Below are 19,126 nucleotides of genomic sequence, written 5' to 3'. Positions count from 1 at the left end.
ATTTTTAATCATACAAAAAAGCAAAAATGATTACTTGCAGTGACTTGCATATGAAAAGATAATTTGATATCCTCTTCAATTCCCATTTGTGGCTATATCTGGGAAGCAGAGTTTATTACATTTGCAATCCTATACCTTTGTACATGGAAGTAAGCCCCACTGAATTCAATGGGACTTTCTTCTGAGTAGACATGTATAGGATTGCCCCGTAAGATATTAAGTCTCATGATTGCCAAAATAAATATCCACGCTAATCCAGAAACTACCTAAATAAATAAGAAATCTAAAGCTATACATTGAGAAGTAAAAAATATCACATTATGCCACTGAATGAATAACTATATGGGGTATTCTGTTTTGTAGACAAATCTTCATAATGAAGAAAATTCACCTGCAATGATCAGATTGGACTAGGCTTCAAAACACACAATTCTGACCCCAATCTATTGCATTAGAAAATTCTAAGAGTTCAAGTGACACATTCCTTCATCACTTTTTACAGTTTCCTCACATCCAGAACAAGAATTGGTCTTTTCTCCTCCTTTTGGTTTATGTCTATAAATTTGCAGGGGTCTAATTTCCCACTTTTTTGCCAGAAATATGTGAGTTGCTTCCGAGAAGTAAATGCAAATTTTTCAGCACTCGTCTGAAGCATAAATAGCACTTTCCACTTGGCAAGAAATTTATCCAAGTCAGAAGTTCTTCTCATCGTGTGGTGTTGTCTCATACAAAATAATAAGCAGGGGATAAACTGAAGGTCCCTTTTTCTACAAAGCCCTGATTTAACAAGGCAAGGAACTAAGTACTTATATTCACTTTCCCTGTGTTTAGGACTGCAAACCTAGAACTTCTATACTATCGGAGCAATCCTAGGAGTTCAGTTGGACTTACTCCCAAGTAACTTTACAAGATACAGGATTGCAGCCTTACCTGCTTCTTTTTAAAGTGAACTTTTCTGGTTTTCTTTATGATTTTAGACTTCGCTGCATTACAGGCACTTGATGAAGATTAGAATTTCAGTAGTAACTGCCCTGAAGTCTCCATGTATTAAGCTAGTTCTTTTGAAATTGCTACCGGTAATAGCAAGGGCAACAGGCAATAAGTATTACAGGTGTAATAAACATGGTAATAAAGCACGGATTAAACTCTCTTGGGTTGTGATTACATCAAAACACACAATGAGTGTATAAAAGTTATGGCAAGGTAATAATACACAAAATGGCTTTTAACTGCAATTCAAGATGGGATATACCTTTGTCCAAAAATATTCCCTATCACAATTACAATTTAATTATTGCTCTCATTGTCACTGTCATCATTAAAGCAATATTTTCTAGAAACCATATTCTCAAACTTTCTAATGGCACGGCAGCACCTGTAGACGGAAGAAAATGGAGAATGTGGTACTTGGCATTCAAAGCTGTCCTTTAAAATATGCTTTGTTTTCCATAAAGTTTCTCATGGAGAAGGGATCTAGCTCAGTGGTCGAACACATGCTCTGAATGCAAAAAATCCCAGGTTCAATCCTTCACATCTCCACACAGAGCTAGGATAACTTCCTCCCTGAAATGCAGGAGAACTGCTCTCAGTCAGCAAGACAATACTGCACTAGATGGACCAGTGGTCTTGGTACTTTTATTTATTTCAGATATTTATATATCGCCCTTCGTAATATTTATATAAAACAATAAGAAAACAATCACAAAATATATAATAAACCAATTAACAGCAATAAACAAATAACGTAATTAACACAATACACAATTAAAGTAACAAATAAAATGTTTTAAAATATAGCATCCTCTCAATACTGTTGTAAAGTTCAAACCATTAAAATGCCTGAGAGAATAAAAATGTATTAACTTGACACCTAAAAGATAATAAAGTGGACAAAGAGATCTATGCATTATCTGAAAGTGAAGCACCTTGGGGTGCAGGATTTCTCTCTCGGGAACTGATGTAAGGTAGTAGATTTACTGCCTTGCAGGACTGACTCTTTGGCTCCATGTGGAGAATCTAAAACACTGAAGTAAAATATGTTTAAAATGGTCTGTACAATATATAAATAAGTGTGTTCTGCAATGTAGTATTGTTATGATTATAAAGGTTATCTGAGAGGCGAAAAGGTGAGACTTGAGGCCTAGTATTGGCAGTGCGCCAACTGCCAGTAAAGTGATTATAGTTACCATAGAAGTTATGTCTTTAGTGGTTCACAGTTAGACCCGTCAGTGTATATATTAGACAGGAGGATTCAAAAGGTCAAGTTTTCATAGGCTTATAGTTATAGGCCAATGAGCTGGCAGATATTGAGGAATTGTAGGTCATTGGTCAGAGGGTCCTGACTGAAACTGCATAAAAGAGGCAGATCCAAACTAGCAGAGATCAGGTGGAGCAGAGTGGCCTGACGGTCAGTGGAGACAGGCAGCTGAAGAAAGAGAGCCTAGGAAGAGGCAGAAGACTAGCTGAGATCACTGAAGGTAGAAGCTGTGAGAGCCAGCCAGTAGAGGAAAATGCTTTTCCAGGATAGCTTCCAGAGTGACAACAGAAGGCAGTTGGCCTTAAGATGCAGGAGACATCTTCTTGGCTGTATCCTGGTCCTTCTTGAGACTCTTTCTCTGGCAGGCTTACTACAGCAACTGAAGTCTTCTGGTGAGACTTTAGAAGATGAAGTAAGCCTGCCAGATAAAGAACATCAGCCTCAAGTAGCTAAGAGTCCATAGTCAGGGACAGCTAAGGGATTCTGTTCAACTCACTATCATGTCATTGGAGCCAGGGCCAAAGGAAGAACTTCAAGATTATTGTTACTCCCTCGGTAGAAGGAAGGGTTGTAGCTCAGTGGCAGAGCACCTGATTTGCATGCATCTTGGCATCTCCAGATAAGTTTGGGAAAGACTCCTATCTGAAACTCTGCAGAACTGCTGTCGGTCAGTGCAGACGTCCTGAAGGTGATAAAGCAGTTTCCTATTCAGAGTGATTGTGCCATATGAGGATACCTTGGGAGCCTGAATGTGGAGACAACTGGGAGTGTGTTGCTAGAGACCCTCCACCTTTGCATATAAATATTATCAGGGGTTGGTCGAAACAGCATGCCCCCATCCCATCCCATCCAGCAACCTGAAAAACTCGCTATAGGTGATAGTGAAGCAAGTACACTATCTTCATGCGGCCAGGGATATTCCAGAGAGCACTGCCAGTGACAGCCCTCTATGTGAAGGTGTCTTCTATTGGAAGGGCTGTCCAGTCCAAGTTCTTTAAAGAAGGGAAAGATAGGGGCCCTAAAGCTGCCCACCAACAGTGAGAACCTGGACCGCAGGCTGAACAAACAAACACATAAGTCACCTGGCTGGAGTTTTCCCACTATGGTGAGATATACTGTATTTTTATAATAATAAAAAATTATTATTTTAAAATTTGCATTTACAGTATACATATAAATTAGCATAGACAAATTTTATGTGCATCTCTGTCCTCCCCTCCCCCCCTCCCCTCTTTTTTTGGTGACGCGTTTGCTGTTTTCTGATGAAACATAAGTAGCCACCCTACTGCCAGAGAGACTTCAGTCAGCCAGGGCTGGGTGGTTAAGAGACTGAAGGGGAAATAAGTCCATCATCCTGGGGCCTAAAGGCTTCCCATCATCTTCGGGCCTATAGGTGGTATAAAATTGGAAGACATGTTTTTAGACATACCTGTCTCTCAAACCTTGATGCAGAACTTATCTGTGTTGTATTCCATCCCAAACCCTGTTGGAACGCTCCTATCACCATGTTAGTGGGATCCTGCTCTGTCATCTAGAATGACAGAACAGAAGATTTGCTGTAAAGGTCATTCATGTGGTATTAAGAAGCAGGCGTAGACCCTAGACTATCCATATTTTATATTTATAATGAGAAATAAACTTTTTATCTAAAATTTCCAAATTACAATAGATGGTATCTCTTCAAGTATCAGAAAAACAGTGGCGTGGTTCGCATATAACAATGACCCAGAGTATGGGTTGAGAATTAGTTTTTGTTGAATCATGGGTTCTCATTACATACGCACCTTGCAAAATGGTTTAGGGTGCAATCCTATGGCCACTAGGCAGTGGCTAGACAACCATAGGATTGGTCAGTTTCCACCTCCCCACCTCCTCCCCCACCACCTTGTAGGCAGCGCAGATCGTCCCTGTGCTCTGCACTCATAAGAGCAGTGTGAAGCAGGGCAAAAGGGGGCATTCCTGGGGGTGGAGTGGGGAGTGTGGAAGTGCCAGTACAAAACTTCCTATGTGTCGTCCAGGCTCCCCACCCCGCTGGACAGCTGAAATCGGCCATCTAGCCGCGAATGCAAAGCAGCTGGAGCGTGGAGGAGCAGATCCCCTTCGTGCTTGTCCCACCGTGCATTGGATAGGCAGTCGCCTCTGAGTTCAGAGGCGGCCACCTATCCCCATAGGATTGCTCCCTTAATTATGGGTTGTTAGCCACGAACAACCCAGGAAGAGAATTCATGGTTTGTTGTTGGGTTGTGAACTCTGGGTTGTTCATGGTTAACAACCCATAGTTAAACACAGGGTTCGCACGTAATGACAATCCACAATTCAACACCAACCCATACTCAACCCATTATTCTGGGTTGTTGTTACGTGTGAATCAGGTCATTGTATCATGTTCTTTATTCAGGACAATTGGCGCTCTTGCCCTGATTTTATAGTAATGTAACCTGCTTATAGGCTTGCTTATAGCTTGCCCATAATTCTAGAAGCTTTTGATGACATATGTTTTGCTCCAAGATGCTTGTAGATCTCATTAAAGTGTGGCTGTAATGTAATCTACATCACTGTTTGTATACAACAGCACATTTTGGCTTTCATTCATACCTTGAGAAAGTCAAAGATATATAGAGCAAATGAAAGCTAACTCTAAATTATTACATGGTGACAAATAGATCAAGGTTTGTTTGAGGTAAAGCTTGAGTGGTTTATGGTATTCACCAAAAACCTGAAACATATTTACAAGCCTGCTCCATTTCTCCCTTTCTTTTGGTCAGGTGTAAAACATGGTCCTGAGTACAAACTAAAACAAACCACAACCAAAACGAATGAAGATTTTATTTAATAGAGAAATCCCAGCTGGGAAACTAAAATTGTAGCTCTGTCAACATTTTTTGCTAGACATTTCAATCAGTTGCTATCAAAGCTGGATGGCCATGGTCCAGCTAAATTTAGTTGTGCTATGGAAGCTTTCCTCCCCGGGCTAATAGCAGCATCAGCGTGGTGGCGGGGGAGTGGGGAGACACATTCCATGGGATCACAGCACATGGTGGGGAGAAACTCTCCCTGCATGCTGCCTTCCTAAACCTGTTCAAGGCCACCCTCAGCTATTTATCAAATCCAGTCCATGGTCAGCCAGAAGAAGTCTGTAGGACCTGGAAGTTAGCACCTTGCCCACTCTAGTTTAGTGATGTAAGGAGACTTCCTTACTGGGTATAGCTGATCTCCCTACAGTTTCCTTCTTTGGCAAAAGATGGCATACAGACTACATCAAGGGTGCAGAACCTCTTTCAGCCTGAGGTCTGAATTCCATTTTGGAGAAGCTCCTGGGAGCCACATTCCAGTGGTGAGTGTGGCCAAAGGCAAAATGGGCAAGGCCACAAATACAAAAGATACCAGCATATTTTAGCTTAAAGCCAGTAACCACACCTTAGGAGAGGCATTTCAACCTTTTAGAAGGAGGGGAAGAAACTGCACAAAAGCTGGAAAATGACCCAGTGATTGGGGGTTGCAGAGGGCCTGGGGAAGAGAGCATGGCTATCTGGAGAGAACCGGGGGCTGTATTAGGATCCAGGCCTGACATTCTGTATCCCTGAATTAAATTCATCCCCACATAACACCCCCCAGGTCACATCAAATCTCACAGCAGTCCTAATGTGTGATATAACCCTAATTTGAAAGGGATAAAAAAAAATCCCTCCACTTTTTCAACTCTTCCAGGTTTCACTTTCAGGAGAACAAACTTGGCAGTAGCTGGGTAGCCCAGGGAATCTAGCTCAAGTCTTGTGGAGTCAAGATACAGAAGATATACTACAAGATATACTGCATCTAGTTCTAGGGACTGCAATGGAGGCTGGTAGCTCCGATGTCAGTGGGTCAGTGAATCCGCTCTGGGTTTCAGTCAGAACTCTAAAGAAGCTATCCAAGGTGCTTCATCACCCCCACTGACATCAGATCCACCAGCCTCCACTGTCTGGGACACTTGATCTCCTATGTCAGCCTCTCCCAACCTGGTGCACTCCAGATGTCTTGGGCTACAACTCCCAGCATCTGCTAGCACATCTGGAGAGCACCAGGTTGGGGGAAGGTTGTCCTATGTGTAACTTTGCTGCTTTGCTTTCATTGTGTGAAGCAGACAGTATTACACACCTCTGAGATGTATTTACACACAGTATTACGCACCTCTGCTTCTCACCTTGGATAGCTCCTTTAGAGTGCTGACGGGTTCTGACTGAAACTTGGAATAGGTTCACTGCCCCATTGACATTGGAGCCACCAGCCTCAATTGAGGGACTGTGCAATTAGATTTCAGATGACAGCTAGACTGGTTCATTGCATATACAAAGACTATGGTGGTCTGCAAGAGACTGTGAAGACAAAGATTCATATCTTGAAATATGCCAGGTCAGGGCGTTGTTTATTATTGTGAAAAACTCTTCAAAAATGACTGCATCCACTGAAATGCTATGTCTGGGATGGACATTTCTGAATCAATAAATGCAGTTATGTGTGCATTGGTGGGGGGGGGGGCAGGGGAGCCAAAAATGCCCATCTACTAGGCTTTAAAAAATGAGGATGGTGGAAAATATTTCCTGCATTTTTAACAGGGATTGGATTTAACAAGAGACCAGGAATTCAGCTGAGAAAATCTTATAAAAGCTACCAGTAAATAAGAGTGTTCCACCCAAACAAAAATGTTGAGGATCCAGGCCAAGTTATGACTCAGCTCCACATGCTGCTGCTTCAATTTGTACTTTTCCTAATAAGTAGACAGACTGTATATCTTCACAACGAAAAGTTTGCAAAACAGGCTTGGAACTTTGTAACCTTTAAAAAAAAAATCTCGATTACTCAAAATATAAATATTGGACCTAAGCGCTGGAATTCTACACTGTATAAGGAATCCCCAACCATTCCTTATGTTGATAAGCCATGGAGACCTTTCCCTTTCTCTCTCTCCTTTCCCTTTGCCACCTTTTCCTCTGCCACATCCTCCATGGAAGCCATTTTATGATGGCTGGAGTACTGTATGATTCCTTAGTGCTTGTGTGGTTGCATTTATATGCATGTGCATGAGACACAATATGCATCAACCCCTCAACTCAGAGATTTAAATTCCAAAGACCTTTGCCAAAAGGCAAAAATAGGGACAAAACAGGGGTGTGATTTACCAGGAATACATATTGCAAAATAAGGGGCACTTGGGATGTACTGAGCTGCCATGCATAGCTGGTAGTAAGAAGTATTCTGCTTGCCAGGTAACCAGTTGTGCAGACCCGTCTGAGTGGAACAGCAGCAGACGTGAATATTCAGATTCTGGCATAAATAACATTTTTGTTTTGTATATTTTTCTCAGATTTATAGTAACCCCTGAAGCTGTAAACAGGAAGGAAACATACCAGCTTAAATTTAGACTTGACTTCCAGAAATGTTTTTGGATCACACTGGAGGAAAACATGGCAAAAAGACTGCAGCCACAACTTTAGTGATAGTAATTCAAGACCAGTAATAAATCAAGATCTGTTGTTCATTTAAACTGTGTATACAGAATATAAATACCACTGCATGTTCTGTACAAATTGGCTTCTTATATTCTATTAGATTCCCTTTTCCATCTTCATTCATATAATCCGAGTATTGGGTGGCAATCCAAATATTTTCCAAAAAACACAACTAGAAATTATTAAGGATTTTTTCCTTTGCCAAAAATAGTCTGCAAGACGGAAGGGAAAATATCACTAATCCCCCCCAGTCCCATAGATATGCCCAGCTATGACAGTGCAAAAAGCATTGTGCAATTAAATACAAGCTTGCAACAACTAAGCATATGTCTGCACCTCTGTACTTAATTTTGTTTTATTTGTCCCCATTATCCCTCTGGCTCTTTGTTCCAGGATTGCTCTTTGCATGTTTGCAGTGACTGCATACATGCAAAGAGGAACAATGAAAGTCAAAAGAAATACTGAGAGACAAATCAAACCAAATCACTTGTAAGCACATCTACTTGCCACTGGAGATGGCAAGCGTACACATTTACTCAAGGATAGGGGCTAACGCCTGCTGCTTCAGCATTTCTTGCGAGTAAATTTAGTCATGGACAGGCACTCCACCCCTATTCGGTCACTTCATCTAAGACTAAGTGCAGACTATACCAGCTTTTGCCTGTATGTTCTGAGACACATCATGTGATCAACAGATGGGGCAGCTATATCCTTAGCTGCACTGACATCCCGTGGAAAACAACTGAAGCAAGTTCTTCCTATAGTGCATGTGTGAGTGTGAAACCCTACATTATATGGGACCCAAGCCTACACTCTTGACACATGTTTACTATGGAGTAACACCCATCAAACACAGTGGGGTGTACATCTAAGTAAATATGCATGGGGTGGCACTGTTAGATTAGGCACATGATCCCTTCTGACATTACTGAATCTGATTTTTGCACTTGGAATGGGGTGGACCCACAAGTTACTCCTGCAATGTAATTAGTAACTACTATTTTCATCACTGGAATAGTTTGTGGGTGCACACCCATGAGCAAAAATAGGAACGATGGGAAAAGCTTTCAGAATAAACAGACCATTTAATTTTTTTTAATGTGTATGAGAGAGAGAGAAGAGAGGAAGACGAACTTATCTATCCATTCCAACCCTTTCTATAATCTGTTTTCTCATTAATATAATTGCTCTTTAATGTTTAGCAATTTTCTCCAGCCAGCTAAAGATAAGGAGGATGTCTCAAGTCCCAAGATTCAGACTTAAATTGAATTTCATTGCAGATGTTAGGTTGGATCTAGATTTAGGTGTGTACAGAAGGAGATGCCCTCACAGCAACCTGTCCATGCGCACGCGCGCACACACACCCTGCTATACAGAAGGTTGGGGGGACCCTGCTAAATGGGGAAGGTTGTGGTGTAGGAGGAAGAGGGTCCCTGCGAGCTCTGCTCACAGAAGGTGCCTCAGCCCTCCCATACCACAGCCTATCCCATTCAGCAGGATTCCCCAACCCTCTGAATGGCATTTTCAGGGGCTGGAAGGGCTGCCGTGGGGAGGGTGGGCAGAGAGGTTTGCTTCTATCATCCCAGTTGCATTCACCAAAATCTGGATCCAACCCACCGAGTGCTCATATTCCAGATGCTGATGATGATTTAGTGTCATTAAAGTACATAGTAACATGCATGTTTACAAAAGCAAAAAGACAGCTTCCTGTCCCAAAGAACATTCAATCTAAATGTATATTTTGGGTGGCTTTTCCAATATATTCATGAATGTATAAATGTGGCATCCCGTGTAGCAGCATATGGTGAGGAATTGGTTAACTCTTCTGGGAAAATGTGCCTGGCTTATTCAACCACTGGGTAGAGCTTGAAGAAGCAGTAGATTTTGCCAGACAACAACTGTTAAATAGAAATGCCCAAGCCAAAGTGCTTTGCCTCACACATGCCAAAAGATATTTGCAATGGAAATATTTCTGCTTAAAGAACAAGGGAACTACAGGACAAGGAAAAGGAAGAAATTTCAGTCTCTCTGACCTTTAATAAGATAATTGTACAGAACCCTGGTATGTTCTCCAGTGTTTGAATTAGCATATTATTCATTATGGACAAGGGAGAAAGTTTATTGTTTGACAGTGAGATGATTCGCACTTAGAGAATGGTGAGAAATGACACTTCCACATCTTTAACCATTAAAACCTACATTTGTTCCAATCCACATTAAGTTCACACTTGCTAATAATTTGGGCTTGGATTGTAGCAAGATGTTCACATCTGTTGGTCTTGGCAGCTTGTACTGCAGCATGGTGCAAGGTTAAAAGCCTCTTCTTGTTTGCTTGCTTGCTTGCTTGTCTTCTGGGCCACCCACCCCTATGGCTAGGATCACATTACTATGTAATGAACATAATCAACATGTCAAGTTTAAGTATCAAGCTAAATTAAACTATATGAAAGAGTCATTCTCAGTGAACAGCTTAACAGTGGCTACCAGCAACAGCCCCAAGCAAAACTGTCTCTTAGGACTGGGCTTTGGAAAACAGAGTTTATGGGCATCTCTACCTAAAATCCTGCATTTAAAATGTGGCTTTCTGCTTCCGTTTTAAATGCAGGATCACGATGACTCCCTTTTACACCCGCTTCCTTTCTCCCCTTCCCCCCTCCTCCCCTGTCGCTGAGTCTTCCATTATCTTTCATTGATCTCGCTCCTCTTCTTGCCGCTTTTCCTCTTTTCATGGAGGGAATTCAAGCAGAACACAATGGGGTAATTTGATAGCTCATTATCTGCAATCTATTTAAAAACAGAACAAACGGCATTTCATGTAGGAGACGCCTTGGAAGGTCACGGCGTCATGTAAGGAGCTGGCAAACTTCCATGAAGGAGCAATCTCAATCACAGGATAAAAGCTCCGTGTGAAGAAAGCCTATGAGATACGGCCATTTGTGTGTGTGTTTTTAATATATTGTTATTTATTTTATCTTTATAAATGAAATAAACAATACCAAAATTACAAACAACCTGATCAATACTTCAATTTCCCAACAATAGAATATTCTGATGAGGACACCACAATAACAAAGAGAGAAGGAAAAAGAGGAGAAGAAAAAAAAAGGAAAAGGGAAGAGGAAAGGAAGTGAAGAAAAAAGAAGAAAATTCTTTCCCCTTCCCTCTCCCTCCCCCTCTCCCTCCCGCTTAAAGAATTGAGTTTAAACTCCAATACCCCCTGGCCTCCGATGCCATTCTGTTTTAAAAACTATATAACCTAGGGATGTACGAAAGTGACTTACCTTTCGCAGATTATGTTGATGGTGGGGGGGAGGCATTCCATCCCTCCCCCCGGAATCCTGGCCGGGGGGGGAGGCGCTCCGTTCCTTCCCCCGGAATCCTCTAACGGCCGGCTGTGCTCTGCGGCAGCTCTGCGAAGCAGCCAGCCAGGCCTGGCCCAGCCAGGCCAGAGCCGTCTGCAGCTGGATTTCCGGCCGCGGAGGGCTCTGGGTAAACAAAAAACAAAAAAAACCGCGTACGCAAATGGCGGCGGCTATGGCCGCCGCCATTTGCGTTCCTTCTTTTTGGCCGTCTTAATCAACGTAAACATTTACGTAGACTATGATGGTGAAAATCAAGGGGAACGCAAATAGCGTAGCGGGTGCTATTTGCGTCCCTTTTTCATTCACCGTTTTAGCCTACGTAAATCTTTACGTAGGCTAAAATGGCGAATCAAAAGGGGACGCAAATAGCGCCTGCTATGCTTGATTTTCGCCATCAGTCTACGTAAATATTTACGTAGATTAAGACGATAAAAAGAAGGAACGCAAATGGCGGCGGCCGTAGCCGCCGCCATTTGCGTACGCGTTTTTTTTTTTAAAACCCATGCCCAACCATGATAGGCTATGTAAAGATTTACGTAGTCTATCACGTCTTTTTTTTCTTTTTTTTTAAACCTAGCCATGATAGGCTACGTAAATCTTTACGTAGCCTATCACGTCTTTTTTTTTTCACAAGCCTGGAAATGGCGGCAGTGGCAGCCGGTTGAAAGACCAGCCGCCGCCACCAGAGCCGCTGCCGCCTGGAAGATCCGCCCCAGGTAAGTCTCGTCCCGGGGGGGATCTGCGGGGAGGCGGGGGAGTGGCAGGCCGTTCCGCCACAGATTTCAGGGGGCCGAATGCACTGGCATTCGGCCTCACTAAGATCCGTGGCGGAATTCTCTGACATCCCTACTATAACCTTAACAGTCTTAGAGTTTAGTAAACAACCTTACATTTCTATATCATATCATCAATCTTATATCAAAGAAACAGGTCTGCAATTCATTCCCAAAAACCTATTAGTAATAATAATAATAATAATAAAATATAGTATTATATAATAATCAAACTTAACATAAACCTTTAACAGTCAGTAATATATTTTATATGAGATATATTATCTATTTTGAAATAAAAAATATAAAGAAAAGCAAGAAAAAGAAAAGATGAAAGAGAGTAAACAAATATATAAATAATCATTTATCTTCTGAGCTAGCCTGGATCATGTAGACTAAACACAAACAGTTAACAAAGCTTGTTTAAAGATTCCAGTTCAAGGGGTTGTAACAGAATTCTCACACATTTTTATGTTCAGCCATGCCTTTGCCATTTCATGATTTAGAAACTTCTTCATCTGACTTTCAGACACAATACAAAGTGTAGCAGGATATTTTAAGTAATATTGTAAGTTCATTTGTTTTGCCATATTTTTTGCTTTGATAAATTGCCTTCTTTTATTCACCACCTCTTTGATGTAGTCTGGAAATAACATAACTTTATCTTGTTTGCAGGAAAGGCTTCCACCCTCTCTTGCCAAATGCAGGATATAATTCTTTGTGGAGACTTTTGCAAATTGAGCTATGATCGTGTAATCAGTCCCTTTAGCGTTTGGCACATGAAATGCCTGCTCAATATCAGGTAAATAATCAGATGAGATAGGGAGTATCTCATGCAAAAGTTTATCCACAAAAATTGGCAATTTTACATCATTAGACAACTTTTTAATCCCAATAATACATACATTGGATCTCCTCATGAAGGCCTCCAGTTAAGAAATTCTATCTGAGGTATTTTTAAAACAAATTTGTAGTTTCATTTCCTGCCACTCAGTCTTCAAGCTCATTAATTTTTGTCTCCATTTTTTGCCGTGACGCATTAATTAAATCTACAGCTAATTAATCTACAGCTACAGTGATGGAATTTTGGGTTAAATACAACCTTTTGACTTGCTCCGTAAATTGCGAAGATAGTCTTTATCAGAGTAAATCATTCCCCTAAATCTTCTGTTCTCGAAACTTTTGATACAAGAAGTGGGAAGCTGCCAGAGTGACATCGGTCCCAACCGGAAGTCCAAGATACGGCCATTTGTGAGGGATGCTCTAAATGCATCCTGTATTGTAGGGTCTGCAATGAGGAGGGGGTTGGACTAGATTATATTGACAGTCCCTTCTGACTCTATGATTCTATGGAGGGTATAGATAAGAGATATATGCGATTCTGATAGACCACAAATAGGAAGCTGTTTCGTTTTTAAGAGATTTGCATTTCTAGTGACGGGTGCTCAACAGAAGCCAAAAAAGTTAAAATGATGCTATGATTGCAGCAAAGAAAGGAACAATATATCATGAGTCATCACTACAATGGGAGTGGTATGGCAACAGCAGGAAGCTGTGGGGTAGCAGGCGGTAGTGGACTTTTCAGCTAAAGAAAATATGGGGATATGGAATAGAATGTAGGTCAACCATCCCACCATTGGAGTCTGTAGGTATAGCTGCAGCAGATATACAAATCAGACCGGTGTGGATATCGTGTGTGTGTGTGCATGCAGCTGTGTGTGAAAGACAGAAGTATTGGCTCTCTTTGTGTGTCTGGGGAGTGGGCAGATAATGTGCTGTTTAAATGAGAGGAAAAAGATTAGCTGTATGTGTAAAAGTGAAAATTCATGTGATTGGTGAATGTGGGGCTGTTCACACAACATGCTAACCCACGCTCAGTAGTTGAATGTGGCTTGTTTTGAACCGTGACTTAGCGTGTTGTCTGAATGCAGCATGTTTTCCATAGGGAGGGTTATTGTGTTGTCTGAACGCAGCCAGGGTGGCTTGTTAACGATGCAGTGTGGCTTATTAACCACTCTGAACAACCGAACAACAAACCATGTGTTCTCAAGGTGGCTTGTTTGAGAAAATAAGCCACACACTGCATGGTTAACAAGCCACCCCGGCTGCATTCAGACAACACGATAACCAACGGTTCAACAAACAACCCACAGTTCAAAACACCCCACACTCAACCACTGAGTGTAGGTTAGAGTGTTGTGTGAACAGCCCCACTATGTATGAGAGATTATACATAGTGTAATATTGTGGCAATGTGTTCAACATGTCATGGGCCCACCATTTCTTATTCTGTCGCTAGTTGCTTATGTGCAGGCGTATGTGCATTTCAGATGGAATGAGAGAGAATGTGTGAGATAGTAAAAGTGTAGTTTGATGAATCTGGCAAGAATACACATACATACAGTCAGGGCCAGAAATATTGGAACAAGGATAACTGTTTTGGCAGTTGGCCTCTGTACACCACCACATTGAAGTTGAAAGGAAACACACCCAGATGGGAGTGGAGGCAGGACTTTCAGCTGTAATTCAAGGCATTTGGCAAAAGTGGGGCACTAACCATTCAGGAAGGACAGCCAGTGGCATACACATGAAGCCATCGTTGGTGGCTCATAAGTAATGGAACGAATGGCTGACAAGCAGCTGCATGGCCACGTGTGGCCTGTTTCCTGGGTGCCCCATGACCAATCAAGCAGAGAAAAGGCCTGGGGGTGGTTCAGAGTATGACACTTGCATTTGGTAGCTGTTCACTGGAACTCCCCACATGAGGTCCAAAGAGGTGTCCATGTGAGTGAAGGGGGCCATCATTAGGCTGAGAAAACAAAATAAACCCATCAGAGAGATAGCCAAAACAGTGGGAGTGGCCAATACAACAGTCTGGAACATCCTGAAAAAGACACGTTTTAAAACTTTTCCTCTCGACAACCATCTCACTTCAGTGTGAAATAGCAGAGCATTGTTCGGCGCATCCAACTCATTGCACAGTTGCGAAAACAGTCGACTGTTTAAAGTGCTCGCCTTTACAAAATTGACATAACTTATGACGCTTTTCATTACGTCTTGTAACTCTTGTGGCAGCGTCTTCATTGCTAATATTTGCCGATGAATCATACAGTGAGTTCTGATGACTTTCGGTGACTCATTCAGTACCAAACGTTGAAATCCAGATTCACATCCTAGCATAGCTGGAGCACCATCTGTGCAAACACCACAAACCTTTTCCCAAGAGATCTTATGCTCTTTCAGAAATGAACCAACTGCATCAAATACATCACGTGCAGTAGTTGTCGTTTCAAGAGGTTTGCAAAAAAGAAACTCATCTTTAAAGTCGCCATCATTAATATACCTCACGTAAACCAGTAACTGTGAACAGTTTGCAACGTCTGTAGATTCATCAAGCTGGATACTAAATATTGGAAGTGGAGCAGATTTAATTTCCTGGATTACCTGATCAAGAATATCAGCAGACATGTCATCTATTCTTCTACGGACAGTGTCGTTAGATAAGGAAATTGCATTCAATTTCGTAACAAATTCGTCTTCGATCATAATTCGAACAATGTCTTTGGCCGCTGGCAACAGTAAATCCTCAGCAATGGTGTGAGGTTTCATAGCTCTGGCGATTCTGAGTGCCACCAAATATGAAGCCTCAATAATTGAGGTAAAACCATACTGTAAAAAATCCTCACTATATTTTCTTTTCTTAACTTTCTTCTCTACATGATCCATTGTCATGGGATGGTTTGCTAATGAAAATAATATATAACAATAGCTTTAATAATACAAAAGATGATACATGGCATAGTTCAGTCAATGCAGTTCATTAAAGTTTCCTGTGATTTACCATTCTGTGTTGTTGTTTTTTCATACCTGTTACTATCACAAGGGGGCAGTATTCACATCAACCACAGCTGAATATAAAAAGACCGATCAGCATCCAGATTAAGTTCCCATGGTACAGATATTTTTTTTTTGCAGTAGTTGATGATTTTACAGTACATGATTTTACATTTACCCAGTAATTATAATTCATGAAGTGTCGTTTTACCTCCAATACTGCTGCTTTCAACACAGTAGCTGCTTTTAACAGAGTAGCTGCTTTCATCACAGCAGCTGCTTTCTACGCAGTAGCTGCTCTCTACACATGTGTGACTGGTCCGCATAAGTACATTATGGCGCCAACCCTGTCACATACACCTATATTTGTATGGGGTGTATGTGATGGGGTTGGCACGATGATGTCATCACGCCGGGTACTCGTATGTGGGCTTATCTGCATTTGGGCGGACCCGCCTGGAGACGGATAGAGGAGCGGTGTCTCAGTTCCTAAGACCATCGGAAATATGTGTTTTCCGATGGTCTTAGGCGACCCCTGTGAAAGGGTCGTTCAACCCCCAAAGGGGTCACGACCCACAGGTTGAGAACCGTTGCGATAGAGCATGCTTTTCACTTACTGAAGACCAGACTGAAGGCAGAAAGACCCATAAACAAGCAGCAGCTGAAGGCAGCTGCAGTGAAGGCCTGGCAAAGCATCTCGAGGGAGGAAACTCAGCATTTGGTCATGTCCATGGGTTCCAGACTTCAGGAAGTCATTGACTGCAAAGGATTTTCATCCAGGTATTAAAGGTGATCCTTCAGTTTGAAATGATGTTGGTTTGTTCCATTACTTATGAGCCACCAACGATGGGGTTGTGTGTATGCCACTGGCTGTCCTTCCTGAATGGTTAGTGTCCCACTTTTGTCAAACCCCTTGAATTACAGCTGAAAGTCCTGACTTCGCTCCCATCTGGGTGTGTTTCCTTTCAACTTCAATGTGGTGGTGTACAGACGCCAACTACCAAAACAGTTATCCTTGTTCCAATATTTCTGGCCCTGACTGTACACCATGTGTATTAGATCGCTTGGAGGAGGTGAGGTTAATACAAATACAGAAATTACCAGTATGTCCTGAGGAATAAAAATAAGAAAAATACTGCCTGGGGATTGAAGATCAAAGTCAGCACATGAACGCTCACTGCCTTATCACTCACTCCATCCTCCCACCTACTCTCTGGGACCAGCAGGAAGAATGTGTGATAAGATGTAAGCACACCCACCTACTCCCTTCTCTGAATGGGGGAAGCGGCAGTGGTGGATCCCTGAGCTCCCTAGAGTAAGATAAGGAGGGTGTGCCTACAACAGCCAAGGAATCATAGCTTATGTCACTCAACGGTTTATAAAAGCAAAACAAAACAACACCCCCCCCCCAAGATAGGCGGGCTGGTCCATGAGAAAAACCCCCTCAAAATCCACAGTTGGGCAATAGGACTAACCAAAATGCCACAAAAGGCTGTGCAAGCTTTCAGGTTCATCAAACTCTTCACCAAAAGGATGACAGAAGCTGTTAATATTGGAAGCAGGATGGCAGAGAGGCTGGTCCTGGAAAAAGACAAAACACCATTCTAGACGTCCTCTACCATTTTTAACTAAGCTTTGTTAAAATCAATGGTACTTCCTTTCAAGTAAACATGTCTATTATTTTGGGTGTTAGCGCAGTGTTTGAGAATGACTGGGTATCTTTCCAAAGTAGACATGTCGATTTATTCCCACAGGAAGCATCCTTTGAGTGGGCCTCACCCTGACTGACAAAGGGAATTAATATTAAGCAACTGGCAATTATATACTTATGACAAAGCACTCAGGATTTCCACACCTGTGCAATTAGCATATTTACTGTACAACAATTGAAAAACATATTCTTAAAAAAAGTGCAAGACAGTCTTACCAAATTGCTGCTGTCTCTGAATCTTTTTAACCAACTCTCTGGGAGAAAATTCCTGAGGATAAATAAAATTCCTTTAGTTGTTTGTTGTGTAGCAGCAGCCAGGGGCTCCTTTATAGCAAGCTTTTACTCCAGTTCTGCTCCACCCCCAAATTGATCATGTCAGAGGACCCATGCTCCTCCCTGTATGTAATGTGGCGCTTCTTGCCCTAAATCTGGTTTGTTTGTTTTTTAAAAACTCTATCTGTGGCAGGTTTTCCAGTCACAGCGGCTTCAGTGCAGTTTGGGAGTCCATGTGACCTCAGGTAGCTTCAGGAAAGGCTGGTGGAAGTGGCACTGTTTTGCGGAAGGGAAGAGTTGCATGGGGCAGGGGCTTCTGTCTACCCGGAAGTAACTCATTGCCTTGGGGATGGGAGTCAGCCCTGCTCCTTTGAAAGGATGCTGTTTTGACCCTGCGCTCATTCACTGCCTGTCCCTTTAAATACTCACTGAGCACGAGTGGGGTGAGGAGCATAACAAGGCTGTTATATATGGAACTACAAAGGTATGCAGAGCCTTACTGATTTTAAAAGCTTCACTGAGTGGGGGCAGAGAGCAAGCCTCCTCACTTCCCCGCACCTACCCATTTGATGACATCCAGTTCTACTCGTTTGCCCCATGCAAACGAGTAGATTTTTTTTAATGTATGCACCACATTACTGGCTACCGTTTGCCCCAGGAGGCACTAACCTTATTTCACAAAAATCCGTATTTAAACGGAATCGCCTCAAAACCTGCTTCCATGTCTATTGGCTCCAGGTTGCTTCATGTTGCATGCATGCAGGATCAAAACTTCTAGTTTTCAAGGAATAAGTTAGAAGTATAGTGATCAAGGGAATCTAAGCCAAGCTGATGCAATTCCTCATCACCCTTGAAACAATACATTCTTTACACATCACTGGACGCTGCCGGAATGATGTCCACATCTTTCCAATGTTACAGGTGCTGTGTTAACACTGAAATACTCCTAGCTGCCTCCATGGTAGCCATAGCATAATCTGTACAGTGTCTTAACAAGAGAAAAGACCCATAATCCCAATATATAAAAGTAATTATCTAGCAGCCTTTGCTTCACCTTAACCAGGTTTGCTAATTCCATACAGCCATGAGACCTATGCTGCAGCAGTAAGCCTACACTGCATAAATCCATTCAGACCTTTATAATCCTGAAGCCAAATTATTTCTTTCACACAGCATATGTCTATATATAGGGGTTCCCACTGCACTCAACATCACAGTAATTCAAGTCTATGCCCCAACCAGTGAGGCTGAAGAAGCTGAGGTTGATCGGTTCTATGAAGACCTACAACACCTTCTAGAACTAACACCAAAAAAAGATGTCCTCTTCATCATAGGGGATTGGAATGCTAAAGTAGGAAGTCAAGAAATCACCGGGATAACAGGCAAGCATGGCCTTGGTGTACAAAATGAAGCAGGACTATAGCAGC

General features: G+C 42.1%; 1 long non-coding RNA gene across 2 annotated transcripts in view; it reads right to left on the bottom strand.

The window, feature by feature from the left end:
- Positions 1-9,766: 9,766 nt before the first annotated feature.
- The window catches only part of LOC146343881 (uncharacterized), a 28,533-nt gene continuing 19,173 nt past the window's right edge, over positions 9,767-19,126 (bottom strand). Inside the window, exons 2-4 of one of the 2 annotated variants that reach the window (XR_014792064.1) lie at positions 17,643-17,694; positions 17,191-17,296; positions 9,767-10,530 (exon numbers count right to left, since the gene is read on the bottom strand). This is a non-coding gene — a long non-coding RNA (uncharacterized LOC146343881). The remainder of the gene's footprint in view (positions 10,531-17,190; positions 17,297-17,642; positions 17,695-19,126) is intronic. The other variant, XR_014792063.1, reaches the window with a different exon arrangement.

This window comes from Heloderma suspectum, chromosome 5 (genome assembly GCF_057233095.1).
Source record: "Heloderma suspectum isolate Gila_16-S chromosome 5, 16-S_ref, whole genome shotgun sequence".
Taxonomy (NCBI): Eukaryota; Metazoa; Chordata; class Lepidosauria; order Squamata; family Helodermatidae; genus Heloderma; species Heloderma suspectum.
This window is presented reverse-complemented; position numbering and strand designations above follow the sequence as displayed.